The sequence below is a fragment of the Salmo trutta genome, chromosome 2 (genome assembly GCF_901001165.1).
Source record: "Salmo trutta chromosome 2, fSalTru1.1, whole genome shotgun sequence".
NCBI lineage: Eukaryota > Metazoa > Chordata > Actinopteri > Salmoniformes > Salmonidae > Salmo > Salmo trutta.
This window is the reverse complement of record NC_042958.1, coordinates 59,049,345-59,061,389: the sequence shown is the minus strand read 5'-3', so window position 1 is coordinate 59,061,389 and position 12,045 is coordinate 59,049,345. Positions and strand designations below refer to the sequence as shown.

The following is a 12,045-nucleotide window of genomic DNA, read 5'->3' as shown; positions in this document are numbered from 1 at the left end:
CTTCACCTGGAATGCTTTTCCGACAGTCTTGAAGGAGTTCCCATATATGCTGAGCACTTGTTGGCTGCTTTTCCTTCACTCTGTAGTCCAACTCATCCCAAACCATCTCAATTGACTTGAGATCGGGTGGTTGCGGAGGCCAGGTCATCTGATGCAGCACTCCATCACTTTCCTTCTTGGTCAAATAGCCCTTACACAGCCTGGAGGTGTTGTGTCATTGTCCTGTTGAAAAACAAATGATAGTCCCACTGAGCGCAAACCAGATGGGATGGTGAATCGCTGCAGCATGCTGTGGTAGCCATGCTGGTTAAGTGTGTCTTGAATTCTAAATAAATCACAGTGTCACCAGCAAACCATCACACCTCCTCCTCCATGCTTCACGGTGGGAACCACACATGTGGAGATCATCCGCTCACAAAGAGACAGAGGTTGGAACCAAAATCGAACATTTGGACTCATCAGACCAAAGGACAGATTTCCACCGGTGTAACGTCCATTGCTCGTGTTTCTTAGCCCAAACAAGTCTCTTCTTCTTATTGGTGTCCTTAGTAGTGGTTTCTTTGCAGCAATTCAACCATGAAGGCCTGATTCACGCAGTCTCCTCTGTACAGTTGATGTTAAAATGTGTCTGTTACTTGAACTATGTAAAGCATTTATTTGGGTTGTAATTTCAGAGGCTGGTAACTCTAATGAACTTATACTCTGCGGCAGAGCTAACCCTGGGTCTTCCTTTCCTGTGGCGGTCCTCATGAGAGCCAGTTTCATCATAGCGCTTGATGGTTTTTGCAACTGCACTTGAAGAAACTTGCAGCGTTCTTGATTGACTGACCATGTCTTAAAGTAATGATGGGCTGTTGTTTCTCTTAGCTTATTTGAGCTGTTCTTGTCATAACCATATTTGGTAAAAGACCAAGTCCATATTATCTTCTGTATACCACCCCTACCTTGTCACAACATAACTGATTGGCTCAAACACATTAAGGAAATACATTCCACAAATTAACTTTTAACAAGGCATACCTGTTCATTGAAATGCATTCCAGGTGACTACCTCATGAAGCTGGTTGAGAGAATGCCAAGAGTGTGCAAAGCTATCATCAAGGCAAAAGGTGGTATTTGTTTAACACTTTTTTGGTTACTACATGTTTCTATATGTGTTATTTCCTAGTTTTGATGTCTTCACTATTATTCTACAATGTAGAAAATAGTAAAAATAAAGAAAAACCCTTGAATAAGTAGATGTCCAAACTTTAGACTGGTACTGTATCGGTGACCAACATATGCATATCTGTATTCCCAGTCGTGATATTCCCAGTCCATAGATTAGTGCCTAATGAATGTATTTAAATTGATTGATTTCCTCATATGAACTGTAACTCAGTTAAATCTTTGAAATTGTTGCATGTTGCATTTGTATTTTTGTTCAGTATACAATAATATGTCCAATTAGTGTGTGACATACAGTACATGTACACTACTTCTGAGGCCTTGACTTTATGGCCATCTTTCAATATCCAATCTATTTCCCCTTCTTGATCGTCTTTGCCGCCTGCAGGACAGAGGGACGGTCAGCTTTGTCCCCAAACTCCTTCTCCCGGTGCTCCAGCAGAATACCCTTCAGAATAACACACAACGTTTAAAATATATATGATTCACTAAAAACAAATGTAAACTCAAATGATGAAACCAGTAGAGGAAATGAGGAACTTACCTGTTTCCCTGCTCCAATCACATAAACACCACCGAGGATGAAGCCCTCCCCCTTCTTGTTACCCTGGTAACCCTTCTTCCTGGCTCGAAGGAGGTTCTGCCACACCCCCAGACGAGCCAGACCAAGACCCAGTCCCATCCTCCTCGGCTTGGGACCATAGAAACCTTGCTGTAAAAGACAACTTCCTATCATTAGTCTTTCTCACATTACCTGATTGGAGAAAAGTTCAGCGAATATAACTGACCTTCTCATCCACAAAAATCTCCCCATTGAAGTAGGGTCTGAATTTCTGGATCTCTGTGCCGATGTCTTCCTTCACTACAGCATACAAAGGGACCCCGAGCTCCTCCAGCTGGGGCTTCAGAGAGGACAGCTCAGAGGCCTCCTGGAGAATGAGTATATGTGCACAATTCCCTGAGTATACACAGCCACATATACAGCATGCATACACACTCATACCCCTACAAATATACTGTACCTCTCTGCATAAGGATCATCCAGGGCGCCTCACAGCCATGAGTACCGCACCAGTCTTTTCCCACAGACTCCTGGCTTTAAAAGTCTTATCTGCAGAGACACAACCAACAATATTGCACACAATAGTAAGAAGCTTTCAGGTGTATACATTACATATTTAAATTGACACTGGCACTGAATCAAAGACCACTCCACTGCTGGGAGATTATTCTAGAAGTGCTTTTCCATTGAAAGCTAAATCAGCTAATGAAAGTTAACCAGTAAAGCTTTTGTTTTGGTCTCACCGGCTGCGGGTGTTGATTTGAGCTCCATGTTCTCCAAGTGCTCCAGAGTGGACGGGGCTGACTTGGTCAGGAACAGGTCAGTGTTGGCCAAGATAAGGCCAGCCAGCCAGGCAACCAGCACCCCGAGGCCCACAGACCATACACTGAGAGACAGGAGCTCCCCCTCCAGGAGGAAAGACAGCACTACAGGGACAGACAAAACTGATTTAAAAAAGGTCCAATGCAGACGTTTTTATCTTAACATCAAATCATTTCTGGGTAAAAATTAAAGTACCTTACTGTGATTGTTTTCAATTAAAATGGTCAAAAAGAAACAAAAAAAGCTTCTTAGCGAAGGGAAATTTCTCAAGCAAGAATCTTGCTAGGACTGTCTTGAAGTGGTCTGAGTGAGGAGGGGAAACAGAACATTTGCTGTTGTTGGCAGAGAGATTTGGAACCTCTTTCTTATTGATCTATTAACTAATTTACCTCATGGTGATGTCCCCATGGAAAGTCAAAACAGAGAAAATTATTGTTTTTTGAGTGCACTGGGCCTTTAAACACACCAAAGCCCTATTCATTTTCTCTGCCTTGTCATTGACCACATTTACATGCACACAGTATTCCGGCTAGTAGCTCATATCCCGCTTAAGGTCTTATTCAGGATAAGCTGTTTACATGCACCTTTGATATCCCATTCACAAGTATCCCTGTACCCATGAATATTCCTCATTTAAGTTCATAGGGGTTAAATAGAATAGTAACTGAAATAAGAACACTGACTGTAGGCCTATATCCACTCACATGTAGTGTGATATAATATAAACTCCTGCAGAATTATGCATTTCTTGCAGTAAAATGATACTGCTGTTAATTTGGCTCAAGGGACAGCAGTGGAAAAATGATTAATTTATTTCAGCGTCGCTTGATAAAATGCGAATGTGGGTGTAATGTGTTATTGTTGACACTTATGCAAGCAGACAGTAGGCAATTTCAACTATATACACATAAAATATGCACTCAAGACAAACTTAAGTCGTACACTACATGATCAAAAGTATGTGGACACCTGCTCGTCGAACAGCTCATTCCAAAGTCATGGGCATTAATATGGAGTTGGTCCCGCCTTTGCTGCTATAACAGTTCCCACTGTTCTGGGAAGGCTTTTCACTAGATGTTGGAACATTGCGGGGACTTGCTTCCGTTCAGCCACAACAGCATTAGTGAAGTCGAGCACTGATGTTGGGCAATTAGGCCTGGCTCACAGTCTGTGTTCCAATTTATCCCAAAGGTGTTTGATGGGGTTGAGGTCAGGGCTCTGTGCAGGCCAGTCAAGTTCTTCCACACACAATCCATTTCTGTATGGACCTCACTTTGTGCATGGGGGAATTGTCATGCTGAAACAGGAAAGGGCCTTCCCCAAACTGTTGCCACAAAGTTGGAAGCACAGAACCGTCTCTAGAATGTCATTCTATGCTGTAGCGTTAAGATCTCCCTTCACTGGAACTAAGAGGCCTAGCCCAAACCATGAAAAACAACCCCAGACCATGATTCCTCCTCCACCAAAATGTACAGTTGTCACTATTCATTGGGGCAGATAGCATTCTCCTGGCATCCACCAAACCCAGATTCGTCCCGTTGGGCTGCGGAGAGCTTTACACCACTCCAGCTGACGCTTGGCATTGCGCATGATGATCTTAGGCTTGTGTGCGGCTGCTCGGCCATTTCATGATGCTCCCACCAAACAGTTCTTGTGCTGACGTTGCTTCCAGAGGCAGTTTGAAACTCGATAGTGAGTGTTCCAACCGAGGACTGACGATTTTCACAAGCTACAAGCTTCAGCACTCAGAGAGGTCCCGTTATGTGAGCTTGTGTGGCCTACCACTTCACGGCTGAGCCATTGTTGCCCCTAGACGTTTTCACTTCACAATAAAAGCACTGATGACATTTGGACATTTGGCACAGGACCAATCTACACTGTTTTTATGCCTGCCCATACCTTAACCCCACCGCCACCATGGGGCACTCTGTTCACATCAGCAAACCGCTCGCCCACATGACACCATACGTGTGGTCTGTGACTGTGAGGCCAGTTGGACGTACTGACAAATTCTTTAAAACGACATTGAGGCGGCTTATGGTAGAGAAATTAACATTCAATTCTTTGGCAACAGCTCTGGTGGACATTCCTGCAGTCAGTATGGCATTTTCACACTCCCTCAAAACTTGAGACATCTGTAGCATTGTGTTGTGACAAAACCACACATTTTAGAGTGGCCTTTTGTTTCCAGCACAAGGGGCAGCTGTGTAATGATCATGCTGTTTAATCAGCTTCTTGATAATCCATCCACCTGACTGGTGTGGCATATGTTGGCAAAGGAGAAAATGCTCATTAACAGGGATATATGTTTCCTGTTTCCTGTTTCCGGTCACAACTTGCAGACTTGTTTACGCTGTTGTGCGTTTTTGTTGCCGTTTTTACTTTGCTACCTGACGGTTTTTACTTTTTCATTACCGTATATTTTAACTTTTTCCCTCACGCAACTTTTTTTTTTTTTTTTTTCATTCAACTTTCCTACCCCGGAGGTTTTATCTGGACATGGTTCGTCAGGACTTCAAACAGCCGAAGCTAAGTAACATTAACATGATGCCTTCTAATTGCAGTCGTTGTACTCATAATATACAGGAGAACGATCGCCTTACGGCAAGGATAGCTGTGCTGCAAGCCCAGCTTCAGACGCAATCGTTAGGCAAGGGTCATTTCAGTGTAGGAAAGGATGAAACAGCGTCTGTGCCACCAGCAAGTACAGATAGTAACGTTAGTATAAACCCCCTCGCACGGTCCCCGCAGCCGGACATCTTTCTCATGGCTTCTGGAGGGAAACGCTGTAGGAATGCTCAACCGGTGTCGCTTATTCAGCCGACAGAAACTTTCAACCGGTTCTCCCCGTTAAGCGAGTCGGAGTCGGAGGCCGAGACTTCTCTGGTCTCTGCTCCTCCCGTTGTGGGGTCTGAGACGACGACGGCTCCCACCATTAGCTCTGACAAATTGAAAACCCTAGTCATTGGCGACTCCATTACCCGCAGTATTAGACTTAAAACTAATCATCCAGCGATCATACACTGTTTACCAGGGGGCAGGGCTACCGACGTTAAGGCTAATCTAAAGACGGTGCTGGCTAAAGCTAAAACTGGCGAGTGTAGAGAGTATAGAGATATTGTTATCCACGTCGGCACCAACGATGTTAGGATGAAACAGTCAGAGGTCACCAAGCGCAATATAGCTTCAGCGTGTAAATCAGCTAGAAAGATGTGTCGGCATCGAGTAATTGTCTCTGGCCCCCTCCCAGTTAGGGGGAGTGATGAGCTCTACAGCAGAGTCTCACAACTCAATCGCTGGATGAAAACTGTTTTCTGCCCCTCCCAAAAGATAGAATTTGTAGATAACTGGCCCTCTTTCTGGGATTCACCCACAAACAGGATCAAGCCTGGCCTGCTGAGGAGTGACGGACTCCATCCTAGCTGGAGGGGTGCTCTCATCTTATCTACGAACATAGACAGGGCTCTAACTCCTCTAGCTCCACAATGAAATAGGGTGCAGGCCAGGCAACAGGCTGTTAGCCAGCCTGCCAGCTTAGTGGAGTCTGCCACTAGCACAGTTAGCGTAGTCAGCTCAGCTTTCCCCATTGAGACCGTGTCTGTGCCTCGATCTTGGTTGGGCAAAATTAAAAATGGCGGTGTTCGCTTCAGTAATCTTACTAGTATAAAGACCTCCTCCATTCCTGCCATTATTGAAAGAGATTGTGATACTTCACATCTCAAAATTGGGTTACTTAATGTTAGATCCCTCACTTCCAAGGCAGTTATAGTCAATGAACTAATCACTGATCATAATCTTGATGTGATTGGCCTGACTGAAACATGGCTTAAGCCTGATGAATTTACTGTGTTAAATGAGGCCTCACCCCCTGGTTACACTAGTGACCAAACCCCCCGTGCATCCGGCAAAGGCGGAGGTGTTGCTAACATTTACGATAGCAAATTTCAATTTACAAAAAAAAAAACAATGACGTTTTCGTCTTTTGAGCTTCTAGTCATGAAATCTATGCAGCCTACTCAATCACTTTTTATAGCTACTGTTTACAGGCCTCCTGGGCCATATGCAGTGTTCCTTACTGAGTTCCCTGAATTCCTATCGGATCTTGTAGTCATAGCAGATAATATTCTAATTTTTGGTGACTTTAACATTCACATGGAAAAGTCCACAGACCCACTCCAAAAGGCTTTCGGAGCCATCATCGACTCAGTGGGTTTTGTCCAACATGTCTCTGGACCTACTCACTGCCACAGTCATACTCTGGACCTAGTTTTGTCCCATGGAATAAATGTTGTGGATCTTAATGTTTTTCCTCATAATCCTGGATTATCGGACCACCATTTTATTGCGTTTACAATTGCAACAAATAATCTGCTCAGACCCCAACCAAGGAAGATTAAAAGTCGTGCTATAAATTCTCAGACAACCCAAAGATTCCTTGATGCCCTTCCAGACTCCCTCTGCCTACCCAAGGACGTCAGAGGACAAGAATCAGTTAACCACCTAACCGAGGAACTCAATTCAACCTTGCGCAATACCCTAGATGCAGTTGCACCCCTAAAAATTAAAAACATCTGTCATAAGAAACTAGCTCCCTGGTATACAGAAAATACACGAGCTCTGAAGCAAGCTTCCAGAAAATTGGAACGGAAATGGCGCCACACTAAACTGGAAGTCTTCCGACTAGCTTGGAAAGACAGTACCGTGCAGTATCGAAGAGCCCTCACTGCTGCACGATCATCCTATTTTTCCAACTTAATTGAGGAAAATAAGAACAATCCGAAATTTCTTTTTGACACTGTCGCAAAGCTAACTAAAAAGCAGCATTCGCAAATGGAGGATGGCTTTCACTTCAGCAGTAATACATTTATGAACTTTTTTGAGGAAAAGATCATGATCATTAGAAAGCAAATTACGGACTCCTCTTTAAATCTGGGTATTCCTCCAGGGCTTCATTGTCCAGAGTCTGCACAACTCTGCCAGGACCTTGGCTCAAGGGAGATACTAAAGTGTTTTAGTACTATATCTCTTGACACAATGATGAAAATAATCATGGCCTCCAAACCCTCAAGCTGCATACTGGACCCTATTCCAACTAAACTACTGAAAGAGCTGCTTCCTGTGCTTGGCCCTCCTATGTTGAACATAATAAACGGCTCTCTATCCACCGGATGTGTACCAAGCTCACTAAAAGTGGCAGTAATAAAGCCTCTCTTGAAAAAGCCGAATCTTGACCCAGAAATTATAAAAAACTATCGGCCTATATCGAATCTTCCATTCCTCTCAAAAATTTTAGAAAAAGTTGTTGCGCAGCAACTCACTGCCTTCCTGAAGACAAACAATGTATACGAAACGCTTCAGTCTGGTTTTAGACCCCATCATAGCACTGAGACTGCACTTGTGAAGGTGGTAAATGACCTTTTAATGACGTCAGACCGAGGCTCTGCATCTGTCCTCATGCTCCTAGATCTTAGTGCCGCTTTTGATACCATCGATCACCACATTCTTTTGGAGAGATTGGAAACCCAAATTGGTCTACATGGACAAGTTCTGGCCTGGTTTAGATCTTATCTGTCGGAAAGATATCAGTTTGTCTCTGTGAATGGTTCGTCCTCTGACAAATCAATTGTAAATTTCGGTGTTCCTCAAGGTTCCGTTCTAGGACCACTATTGTTTTCACTATATATTTTACCTCTTGGGGATGTCATTCGAAAACATAATGTTAAATTTCACTGCTATGCGGACGACACACAGCTGTACATTTCAATGAAACATGGTGAAGCCCCAAAATTGCCCTCGCTAGAAGCCTGTGTTTCAGACATAAGGAAGTGGATGGCTGCAAATTTTCTACTTTTAAACTCGGACAAAACAGAGATGCTTGTCCTAGGTCCCAAGAAACAAAGAGATCTTCTGTTGAATCTGACAATTAATCTGGATGGTTGTACAGTCGTCTCAAATAAAACTGTGAAGGACCTCGGCGTTACTCTGGACCCTGATCTCTCTTTTGAAGAACATATCAAGACTGCTTCAAGGACAGCTTTTTTCCATCTACGTAACATTGCAAAAATCAGAAACTTTCTGTCCAAAAATGACGCAGAAAAATTAATCCATGCTTTTGTTACTTCTAGGCTCGACTACTGCAATGCTCTACTTTCCGGCTACCCGGATAAAGCACTAAACAAACTTCAGTTAGTGCTAAATACGGCTGCTAGAATCCTGACTAGAACCAAAGAATTTGATCATATTACTCCAGTGCTAGCCTCCCTACACTGGCTTCCTGTTAAGGCAAGGGCTGATTTCAAGGTTTTACTGCTAACCTACAAAGCATTACATGGGCTTGCTCCTACCTATCTTTCCGATTTGGTCCTGCCGTACATACCTACACGTACGCTACGGTCACAAGACGCAGGCCTCCTAATTGTCCCTAGAATTTCTAAGCAAACGGCTGGAGGTAGGGCTTTCTCCTATAGAGCTCCATTTTTATGGAATGGTCTGCCTACCCATGTGAGAGACGCAGACTCAGTCTCAACCTTTAAGTCTTTACTGAAGACTTATCTCTTCAGTAGGTCCTATGATTAAGTATAGTCTGGCCCAGGAGTGTGAAGGTGAACGGAAAGGCTGGAGCAACGAACCGCCCTTGCTGTCTCTGCCTTGTCGGTTCCCCTCTTCCCACTGGGATTCTCTGCCTCTAACCCTTTTACAGGGGCTGAGTCACTGACTTACTGGTGTTCTTCCATGCCGTCCATGGGAGGGGTGCGTCACTTGAGTAGGTTGAGCCACTGACGTGGTCTTCCTGTCTGGGTTGGCGCCCCCCCCTTGGGTTGTGCCGTGGCGGACATCTTTGTGGGCTATACTCGGCCTTGTCTTCGGACGGTAAGTTGGTGGTTGTAGATATCCCTCTAGTGGTGTGGGGGCTGTGCTTTGGCAAAGTGGGTGGGGTTATATCCTGCCTGTTTGGCCCTGTCTGGGGGTATCATCGGATGGGGCCACAGTGTCTTCTGATCCCTCCTGTCTCAGCCTCCAGTATTTATGCTGCAGTAGTTTATGTGTCGGGGGGCTAGGGTCAGTCTGTTACATCTGGAGTATTCTCTTGTCTTATCCGGTGTCCTGTGTGAATGTAAATATGCTCTCTCTAATTCTCTCTTTCTTTCTCTCGGAGGACCTGAGCCCTAGGACTACCTGGCATGATGACTCCTTGCTGTCCCCAGTCCACCTGGCCATGCTGCTGCTCCAGTTTCAACTGTTCTGCCTGCGGCTACGGAACCCTGACCTGTTCACCGGACGTGCTTGTTGCACCCTCGACAATTACTATGATTATTATTATTTGACCATGCTGGTCATTTACGAACATTTTAACATCTTGACCATGTTCTGTTATAATATCCACCCGGCACAGCCAGAAGAGGACTGGCCACCCCTCATAGCCTGGTTCCTCTCTAGGTTTCTTCCTAGGTTTTTGGCCTTTCTCAGGAGTTTTTCCTAGGGAGTTTTTCCCAGCCACCGTGCTTCTTTCACATGCATTGCTTGCTGTTTGGGGTTTTAGGCTGGGTTTCTGTACAGCACTTTGAGATTTCAGCTGATGTACGAAGGGCTATATAAATAAATTTGATTTGATTTTGATTTGAATTGAAATGTGCGCAACATGTTCTTAAATAAGCTTTTTGTGCATATGGATAATGTTTGGGATTTTTTATTTCAGATCATGAAACATGGGACCACCACTTTACATGTTTATATTTTTGTTCAGTGTAGATTACTAACATTCATTCTATCAATCTAAAGACATTCTGGTGAGCACTACTGTATTTAGTCTTACAGGGCAACAAGTTGAGCTATGACAGAAAAGCTGCACGCATCTAACTACAATAGACAAATGGCCTACCAAAAGTTGGAAATTACAGCTTACCAAATGTCGGATATAAGCAGAAATTTAGGGGTGAAAGTAGCCGGCTCATTTTGAAGTCTACGATCAGCATATCCCAGGCATCTTATCAGGGTTTCTCAACAGTGATACCTTTTCCGGGTAATTGTAAATGAGATATTTCTGCATTAAAAAAAATACCCCAAATAACAGGATATCTATCGGTGTGCATATAAACGTCAGTAGTATACACTTTCTCAATCCTCATGGATTTAAAAGGAATGGGTTGGGGGGGATATAGTTGTCAGCCCATTCCTTTGAAATCTTTGAGTGGGCATGTACAAGTTCATACTTCAGGGGGGGAACAATGTCTCAAAACAGACCACCAAGGGTATCTTCAGTAGATAAAAATACTTTGTCTAACAGATCAAGTGTGGAAGTGAAATGAGAAACTGATTTGCTCCGGTAGAATTCCTCCCCCTTTTCTGCAACAGTACATTTTATTTCCTAACTATGAGGAGCCATGGTGTTGCCTTTGCCCTGGTTGATTCAAGGGCACATTGTGTCCCAACCATGACTCAGTTCTGATAAGGCTCCATTTATTATCTCATGAATGCACAGTCTCAGAAAAGGTCACAAATGCAGTGAAAATGTCTGAAGGCCTGTATCACAAACCGATTGGACACTCAATGCTACATTTTGTAAGCTGTAGATCACATCTTATGACTAAGTGTGACATTGCAAACGTCATGCATACACAGAAAACCATCTGCTTCCGGACAGGGCTATAAACAATCTCAAAACCTGATGAATCAATTCTGAAACCAGTTGACACATTTCTGCTTAGTTATTTGGACAGTTGCAAAACAGAGCAAGGTCCTTTTGGGGGGGGGGGGGGGGGGGGGGGTGACAACCACAGTATCTGTGTCAATCACAAGCTCACACATTGGGCGTTCACAGTATGTTTAATAAAATGATCCGATTACCCAAGACGTAAAGTGTAAATGCACTGCTGTATCCAAGAGAGTCAAAGTTGGACAAAAACAATTACATGCGTTTGCCACCAGTAATTAACCCTACAGTCAACTAAGCAATTAAAGAGACAATTCAGTGTGGCAGCTGATGTACAAGTGGCAGACTTAAGTTGAAGAGCAAGTCCACCTTCATTCCTCATACATTTACATTGTATAAAATCCCTGTATAGACAGTCACTGAGTCAACTTGTTTACCTCCAGTTCTGAAAATAAATGCACATGCATTAAGTATCATATTTAACCCCTAAGAGACAAAATACCAACTTGTTGCTGTAGATTTCCCAGGACATAGAATAGACAGGACATGCAGTGTTGCTCCCTCTGCTTCAGTTTGTCCTCTGTCCAACAGTGTGAAGTCCGGATGTCACACACCCTATACTTGCCACTTAAACAGGAGGCTGCCAGAGGGTCATTTGAATGATTGAGGATTCAGCCAATCACAGCCCTTACACATAGTGACCGACTTAGAGCTAGCCATGGTCTTATTAAAACAGTCAAGACACAAAATGCACAGCATTAAACACTGGAAACTAAATTGTAGTTGCCAATATAACCAAAACATGTCAGATTAACAATAAGATTGACTACATGAGTAGTCAATA

At 43.7% G+C, this 12,045-nt stretch overlaps 1 pseudogene; it reads right to left on the bottom strand.

The window, feature by feature from the left end:
• Window positions 1-1,416: 1,416 nt before the first annotated feature.
• Window positions 1,417-12,003, bottom strand: LOC115159052 (peroxiredoxin-like 2A; annotated as a pseudogene).
• Between the last annotated feature and the right edge of the window lie 42 nt (window positions 12,004-12,045).